Genomic DNA, 9028 nt, shown 5'->3' with positions numbered 1-9028 from the left:
CAATAGCACCCCATACTCCACACCACCCACCCCTCACCCCATAGCACCCACAACCCACAGCACCCACACCCTGCACACCACATATCACCCCACACCCAACACCTCATCTCCCCCCACAGACTGTCAGCCCACACAATCCTGCAGCACCCCAACCTCACATCACCCCACCATCACATCACTCCACACTTCACCCCACATCACCCCACACGTGACATCTCATCTCACCTCACATCATCCCACACTCCACATCATCCTACATGACACAATCCTGCAGCACTCCAAAACCCACACCTCAACCCCACATCACCCAGCATCACATCACACCAACCCCACATCAACCAACAGCACCCACACCCCACAGCACCCCAGCACCTGTTCCCCACGCAGGCTGGGGACCTGCCCTGAGGGACCTGGGAAGGCGGGAGGAACTCTCCCCTTCAGGGATGTCTGTGTGAACCTGGTTTTGTAAACCTTTCTTCAGGGAGGACGGAGAGACGCAGGTGCCCCTCGACCAGTCTGGCTGGAACGTCCATCCCATGCTCAGGGGTCTCCTTGGCCTGGTCCAAACCTGGCCTCACCAGGAGGCAGCCGGGGACCCTGGAGACAGGCTGCAGACACAGCCCCCAGAAGTGGACGCTATTACCCAGCCTGTGCTGCAGATGTAGGCCCACACCCTGAATGGGTATGAGAGCCCCAGGAACACCCCCACAGCCCCTGTGCCCACACCCCTGCAGCTGGTGTCCCTGGAAAGACAGGGGAGGCAAGAGGGGCCAGACCATGCCAGCTCCCCACCACCACGTGGCGCAGCATTGGGCTCCTGTGCAGACACACCCTGCTGGGCACCTGGGCCTCGGGCAGGGGAGGGGCCGCTCCACCACACACAGGGGGTTTTTGACAAGGAACTTTCCACAGGGTTAGTACTACGGTGGCTACACCCACAGTGATAGACTCAGCAGCAAAAACCAGCCGGAGTCGCAGGGCCCTCCCGCCCAGCTCCTGAGGGTCAGGGCGGGACCCTTGGCCCACATCCACCACAACCGGGGCTTCACAGGGCTCTGAGGTGGACACACAACCCCCACTGGCAGAAACAGACCTGCTCAGGGGGACCTGGGCAGGAAGGACAGCGTCTACCCTGGACAAACTCCCGGTGGGCAGGACCCCTGGACACCCCAGGGAGCAACAGGAGTGGACGCTGGAGCTGGGCCCACACTAGGCTGTGGACGAGCTCACGGACATTAGGGGAAGGACAAGGTGGGCAGGGAGCGGGGCACCTCCCAGCCTGTGCCAGCCTCAAGGGTCTGGGTCCCATCCTGGCCAGGCCGTGCAGGCTCTGGTGATGGCCCAAAGGCGAGACAGTGCGTGGCCCCCAGGGAAAACCCCTGCTCGGGGCCCAGAGCTGCACACCACTCTACATCACCAGGCTCCGGGGAAGGACCTTGTCCAGGGCCTCATCCAGCTCTCAGCCTCGCGGCTGGCCCCCTGGCTCTGGCCCTCAGCTGCACGTCTTGGGGTCCCCGGGCTCCTCCTAAGCACACTCTGCCCCCGCCCACGCCCAGGCTTCCATTCCCATCAGGGGCATGCCCATTGGGTGGACCTTCCTGGGACAGTGCCCGCAGGACAGCAAGAATTTTAACTGGGAGGCGGGCCGTACGACCAGATCTACTGTGTGACCTACAGACGCAGCCCAAAGCTCCCAGAAGGGCAACCTGGGAGGCCAAGGCAAAGGGCAGGGTGTTTGGAAGTGTCCCCCCACAGGGCCTATCTGGAAGCAATGGGGCAGCACTGGGCACCCTCCTCCCTCTCTGTCACCCCATCCAGTGCCCTTCAGGCCTGAGCCGAGCCCCAAGCCCCTGCCAGCCCACCGCAGGCTCCCAGAGTGGACAGCCTCTCACTGGCCAGCCCGTGGTCCCCGGTGCTGCTGTCCCCACCCTGGAGCAGCTGTTCTGAGCTCCACCAATGCAGCAGACCCGCACCTCCACGGCCAGCCTGCCCCACGCCTCCCAGGCCTGGTGTCCACCTTGCACCAGCCCAGGCGTGCTGGGCACATCCTCTTCCCTCCCAGCCCACCCAGGGCCGCAGACTTCGGCCTCCAGGCTCCCACTCTGGCAACTGGCACATGTCCCGGACACAAGGCAGCTCCCTCATGGCCCCTGGGCCTCCCTGTCAGAGGAAGTGCCTCCCACCAGCCCCGCCTGCAGGGACAGGGCACCGTTATTGTCACAGGACGTCACACAGTGGTTTATACCTACTGGGACCACAGTGATGCCCCTCAAAGCAGAAAGAAGGACCAGCACCACATGCTGCCTACAGGCCTCCCTCGACCCCGGGCCTGGTCCCTCTACCCCCAGGCCAGGCAACTCACACTTTTCCTTCTGAGGCATCGACCTCTAGCCTCTGGCCCTGGAGGGAAGGGCCCCTCTTGCTGGGGTTCGTCCAGAGGGCCTCCAGAGCTGACAGATTCTGGACGAGGAGGTGGCATTCGTGCAGCCAGAGGGCTGTGCTGGGGCCGGGCAGGAGGAATCCACAGGACATGATACACACAGAGGCTGAGGGGCCAGGACCTCTGAGCCACGTTGCCCAAGCCCAGAAGGACACTGAGCACAGAGCCCCCAGGCTGGCACAAGTCACCCCACATCCGCCCACACATCCACCCTCCACACAGGTGCCATCAGGGACCAGTCTACACGCCCAGCTCCTCACCACCCACTGCAGATGAGTCATGTCAGGGTCAGGACCCAGGGGACCTAGGTCCCCTCCATCAGGCCCCAGCTCCCAGCCCAGCTCACACTCCACCTCCCAGGAGGACACCTGCCTCAGCGTGTCCCTCAGAGGCAGGCTGAAGGGGCCATGGTCTCGTCCAGGATAGGCTGAGCAGCTGTGAGCAGGGCCTTCCCCCAGGCCTTGGGGACAGGACATATTGTCTGAGCCTCTGTCACTGTGGGTCCTGGGGGATTACCTCCCACAGTGACATGGCCTACACTCAAAACCAGCCTCCCTTCCCAGGGCCCAGTGCCTCCTGCTTGGGGCTGGGCCTATCCCCTCCCAATTGTCATTGGAGGTTGCAGATCTCAAGAAGGTGCTATCCAGAGGAAGGGCTGGGGACACTGTGGCCTGGACCCCAAGGTGCAGTGCAAGCGCCTGGAAGAAAGGGTATGGACAGCGTTGACCTCCAGAGCCAGACCCCTCCTCCCACCTGCCGGCTTTGCTCCCCGAGAGGCCCCCCTCCATGGACAAGAGGACAGCACCGAGTGTTCTCCCCAGCAGGCCCTCTTGCACCCTGGGCCCAGGCCTGGGCATGTGGACAGTGGACAGGCAGCTCGCAAGTCCTCTGCAGGGAACCCTCCCCAGGGCCCAGCTCTCACCTCCTCTTCCTGCTCCCTGAGTTCTCCCATCCTCTTCCCTTCTTCTGCTGTGTTACAGCCCCTCTGGGGAGGGGAAGCCACAGAGGATGGGGAGCCAGGCTCCACACAGTGACACTCGCTGCAGAGCAAACACCAGGCAGCAGCTGGGGTGGGGGAGGCTCAGGCCCGGAATGTGACCCAGAGCTGAGCCGACACCTGTGAGCATGTGGCCCAGGCGGGGTACTGGCCTCTCTACCAAGTCCCAGTGCCCAAGAACCCACACCTGCCAAGTGGAGGGCAAATGTACAGGGCACTGCCAATGCAGGGGAGGGGCTGGGGCTGCTGCAGGGGGAGCTGGGCTGGGATGCCAGCCTTCCCCCCCCACCCCAGGGGGACCAGGAGGGAAGGGAGATTCTTCTTGCGAGCCTCTCATGGGGGAACGACCCCTACAGAGTTTGGACAGACCCAAAAGCCCTTCCTTGAGCCCTCTACCCACAGGAATCCCACTCCTCCTGACAGTGACTAGCCTGGAGACCCCTTACAGGAAGGACAGACCGCACATGCCCAGGGGCCCACGGAGCAGGAGGCCATCCCAGCAGACCTGGGCTCAGGCTGCAACCCTGCTCCACCCAGCATGGGAAGGGGAGACTAGCCTCAGCCTCAGAACCCAGAGCCTAGAGGATTCTAAGACCCAACTGGGGCTCAACCAGACTCCAGACTGGACTGAAAGTGTCCCAGAACCCTCAGGCACTGGAACTCCATGCCCCCAGAGCTCAGGAGGAGTGTCCATCATAGAGAAGCCCCAGCCCATACATCACACAAGACCTAGAAGGGGGCTGAGCCCCAGCAGGTCAGGTGTACCAGCCAGTCTGTGTCATGGTTGCACAGTGGAAGCTGGCCCCGCAGTGACAGTCTCCAGGCCAGAAACTCCTCTCCCCAAGTGAGTCCACCAGCAGAGGGGCCCGCCTCCTGGTCTGAGGTCTACATCCTCTTGCCCAGCTCAGGGGGTCAGCGACAGCCTGAGGAGGGGTCCTGCCCAATGCAACCTCCAGACCAGGGGTCCTGAGTGGATTTTGTATGGGCCTTAGGCAGGGTGGGTAGCAGCGGGTGGGCCCACAGTGCCTCAGGCCATCATAAAACCTGCCCGTGGGCCCCGCCAGCCAGCACACTTCCACCCAGCAGCCCATCCCTTCTGGTGGGGGGCCTGCAGCGAAGAAGGAGCCTAGAGGACTCTGAGCAGCCCAGGGTCAGTGTGTCTGGTGGGAACTAGCAGTGAGACATTGGTCGTGGCCAGAAGAGCCCCCGTGGCTTCTGGGGGCCCAGCCTGGATCAGTGGTTAGGTAGGGGAGCCCGTCCCCAGCCAGGTCGGGTCCACAGGCCCCTTGGGTGACCAGTTGTCTTAAATACCCCTCCGAACCCCCATTTCAGGGTCAGGACAGGAGGTCAAGCTGGGCAGTGGGGAGTTCCGCCCTATCCTCACCCTCCAGAGCACACCCTTGAGACCAGGGTCCCTCAGGGAGACACAAGCCTCTGCTCCTGCCACTGCTGCCCTGGGCCAGGGGTCGGCAGGCAGGACCCCTCACATCACTGATCCAGCACCAGTGTCCAGAGCACAGACCTGTCCACTGCCCTCTGCTGAGGTTGGCTGGGCATGAGCTCCCCGAGAACAGACCTGCCGGTGCCACTGCTGGACAGAGCCCACCCTGGCCCCAGGGCCCTTTAGGAAACCCCGGCTGGCGGCCAGCACGTGAGATGCCAGTCAGCCGCCAGCCCCCAGGCAGGCAGCACCAGGAAGGCGCCCCAGAGGGACAAGCCCACCCCTCATGCCCATCTCCATCTGAGCCCACCTCCCTCCCCTATGGATATGGTCATCCAGGCAGTATCCTCCCGGGAGCCCTCAGTCTGCAGCCTTGGGTCCCCCAGAGCCCCTAACCCAGCACTAAGGACTCGGCCACACGGGGCAGCCAGGGGCCCTCAGCCCACAGCAGGACTCCAAAAAGCCGGAGCCCACCATGTTGAGCCGGGCAGAGGAGCCAGGTTTTCTCTGGGGCCCCCACCAGCCTGCACCCACCCACCTGTCACCCGCAACCAGTCTCCAGAGTGTCTGGAGCCCCCACTCACTGTGCTCCCTTCCTGGGAGGAGGCTCGTCCAGCTGTGCCCCACCAGCCAGCACTGGTCGTGGGTGCACAGCCAGCGGGGCTCCAGGCACCCTGTTCCCTCCGGTGCCCAAGGCTCTGTACCACACGACCTGGGCAGGAAGCAGATAAGGGCCAGGCAGCAAACCCCCTCCTGCTTCCCCTTCCCGCCCAGCCCCACTCCTCCACACCCCTCCCTGTCCTCAGGCCGTGAGGTTTTCTTGTACTTTATCTTCAAGCTGGGCATTCTCTCCATGGGTGTCCCTGAAATTTCTCTCCTGGGCTGTGAGCACAGGGGCACACTCAGCCCTGGGGGTGTGAAGACGTTTGCACACATGCAGTGGGAGCTGTGTCTGTCAGTCTGGTCCCCTTCCTGGAGACGATGCACTCTAGCTGCAGTTGGAGACGAGTAGCACCAGGACTTGGTGATGGGGACCCAGGGACTGGCAAGGATGCCCCCTGGGAGGACGGGAGCCTCAGATGGGGGAGCCTTGGGGGTCAGAGGCCCTGGTGAACGGCAGCAGGGCTCAGGACCCAGCAGGAGTTTGAGACAGGGTTGGGTTGCACTGTAGTCAAAAGTCCTGTTCCCAGATAGTGATGGAGGGGTCAAAGGACACACGGGACCCAGATTGGCAAGGTGCAGGCCCAGAGGAGCACTCCCAGCCCTGGAGCCCCCATAGCGTAAGGCGCCAATAAGCCCATGCTCCTGCCCCCAGGCAGGGGACAAAAGCCCCACTTTTCCAGGTCCCTAAGATCAGTACTCTCAAGCTTCAGTGCACACAGACTTCCCCCATCCACAGAGCCAGATGCAGCCATTCTGGGGGCGCATCCCAGGGAACCCCATAGAGCCCTGAACGAGGACACACTCCAGCCAGGACGCACTGCTTGGCCACCGCCTGGGAGACACCGCCCCTTCCCCCATTAACCCCCAGAAGACGACAGCCCCCAGATTTCACTCCCCAACCCCACAAGACAGACCACTGAAAAGGCCTTTACACTGACCATCACACCCCCACACTCTCTCCTTTGATCCTCGAGCCCAGAGCCTCAGGGTGGCACACACACTCACCATGGTCGCCCAGCTCCCTCCTTGTCCACCCTTCCAGGGGCGGTTGCTGCTCTCCCCTCCTCTCAGCTGCAGGGACCCCTCAGGACCCTCCAGTTCCAGGCATGGCACCTAGGACCTCGACCCACAGCCACCCCACCACCCAGCAAGGTGAGCCCAACTCTCCACAACCAAACCTGGCCACAGGGAGGTCATGACCCCAATGCTCTCTGGTGCCATATTGAATTGGTGGCCACAGGCTGAAGGGGACTGCAGGCTGCTGGCTTAGCTCCTACATGACTGCACCACATGGTTTGCATGGGGCAGGCCACCCCAGCCCCCACCTGAGAGCCATTCCCCCCACGACGTCCTGGCACGGCCCAGTCTCTTTTCCAACTGGGTGGCCATAGGGCCTTGGGCGGCCAGTGAGAGGTCTTGGGAAAAAGGAGGCTTCCAGAATATACTTTGCTGTTTGCTTTCTGCATATCCTGGGATACAGTAGCAATGCCCAGAGGGAAGCAGCTCCTTTGTCCACCTACTGAAGACACCAGGCCAAAAATACAAATGGATCCTTTGTCCGTGGTGGTGTTGAGAGATTCCTCTGTTCTCATATGGCAGGATTAAACTGTTGCAACAGAGCTTCTATTATACCCTTCCTGACTGGTCCCCATGGAGGAGAGTCCCAGCTGCCACCCCCAATGGTCCTGACTGATCCCCGTGAAGGAGAGTCCCAGCCTCTGTTATGCCCAAGTTTCCAATATTGCCCCAAAAGAAACCAGAGACTACCAGGGAGACTGAGTCATGCATGCAAAAAGCAAAGGGCTTTATTATAGGCTTAAGATCGGGCTCACAGACTCCACCAGCCCACTGGCCACGTGGATAGAGCCCCGAACATGGTGGCATAGGGGCTTTTTTAGAAAGGGGGTGTTACAAGAAAGGACGACACAAGTACAGCGATTCATTCCATACCCCCTATCAATACTGGCAGTTGTGGGAGCCAATCACAACATTTAGAGTATCAACCAATCACAGAGTGGGCCAAGGACCCTCATGTAGGGCGTGACTAAGACCCTCAGGTAGGGTGGGCATGACCTTCTTTACTCACCTGGGGAGGCTGCTAGGAACTCTCTGGGTGAGGTATACAGCTAACATTTCCACGAGGCTTTATGGCTCCATGTTCCATAAAGTCAAACTTAGTTCCTTAAACCTGTCAGGTCATATCTGAGTCTATGCATGACTTTCAAATAGGACATTCCAGTCAAAGCCTTGGTAAAACAACCAGTATTTCCAATGGTGTCCTACTATAAAAGGAAAAGATTCTTATTGAACTTATGAAAACAATTGTAATGGCCATGAAAGAAAGAATACTCACTGAGTTTTTGAATTTCAGATGGTTTAAGTAGAGAGGAAAGATAAATGCTCTAGACAAACAAATACTTTATGACATTTCTAAATATCACAGATATCTTAAGAGAAAGTTTCTTATCTGGATAAGCAAACATTAAAGGACCAGCAATGTTTCCGACAAGAGTTACAAAACTATAATTTTTACAATGCAGCTTTTAGCTCTGGAAGTTTCTACCTATTTTAGTACTAACCTAATAGAAGTCCTCTCTACAACTTCCCTTGAGGAGGAAACACCTTCCGTGACACAACCTAAAGTCTGGAGCAGTATTGCTATAGCAGTCAATCTGATGTTTGGCAGGAGAGTCGCAGCTTGAGCGGGTTTCTTTTGTCTGGGTGCAACTTCCATTGTTGCCCCTCCGGGTTGCTGCAGCCTTTGGGGACATATGATCTTATGGTCTGCGTTTTGAAGAGGCACATCCGTCAGGTCTCCTCAGAAGCAGTGTACCTGGGCCAGGATCTCAGCACAATCATGAAGCAGGGAGTCTGCACTGGGATTGGGTAGGAGCGTGGCCGGATTAAGCAAAGAGGAGGCTGGAAAAGAATTCTATCCTGGTTGAGGAGCAGTGTCTGGTGATGAGTAATTCAGCTGGTCTCACGTGAGTGTAGTGAATCCAGGCTGCTATTCCATCCAATTTTAAGGCGGTTGGAGTGGTCCACAGGATGATGCAAGGTCCTTTCCACCTCGGCTCAAGATTTTCTTGCTGATGGCGTTTGACATAGACCCAGTCACCAGGCCAGTACCGGTGAGGCTCTGGAGGTGGACTTAATTCATAGAGAGCACATAATTTTTGCCATACACGTTCTTGAGACCATTGATTAGCTCGGGTTTCCAGCAACAGATTGTTTTCCTCTATGTCCATTAGGGCTGCTGCCTGGAGGTTTGGGATAATAGGGGCAGGTTTTTCCATACATAATTTCAAAGGGAGGTAAACGCATTTAGTAGAGAGAGTTTTGCACCCGATACAGGGCGAAGGGAAGGAGGGATACCCAGTGTCCGCCAGTCTCTAGGGTCAATTTATTTTTTTTCATAATATTTTATTGTCAAATTGTTTTCCATACAACACCCAGTGCTCTTCCCCTCAAGTGCCCTCCACCATCA

The 9028-nt window shown here is 59.0% G+C and overlaps 1 long non-coding RNA gene and 1 gene segment (V, D, J or C); one reads left to right on the top strand and one right to left on the bottom strand.

The window, feature by feature from the left end:
- Positions 1–5579, bottom strand: part of LOC115292462 — a 40149-nt gene extending 34570 nt beyond the window's left edge. Inside the window, exon 1 of the long non-coding RNA XR_003909009.1 lies at positions 5463–5579. This is a non-coding gene — a long non-coding RNA (uncharacterized LOC115292462). The remainder of the gene's footprint in view (positions 1–5462) is intronic.
- LOC115292453 overlaps positions 1–9028 on the top strand; it is a 494271-nt gene that overhangs the window by 449010 nt on the left and 36233 nt on the right.

Source organism: Suricata suricatta, chromosome 5, assembly GCF_006229205.1.
Source record: "Suricata suricatta isolate VVHF042 chromosome 5, meerkat_22Aug2017_6uvM2_HiC, whole genome shotgun sequence".
NCBI lineage: Eukaryota > Metazoa > Chordata > Mammalia > Carnivora > Herpestidae > Suricata > Suricata suricatta.
Note: the sequence above shows the minus strand (reverse complement) of the source record. Positions and strands in the feature narration are given on the sequence as shown.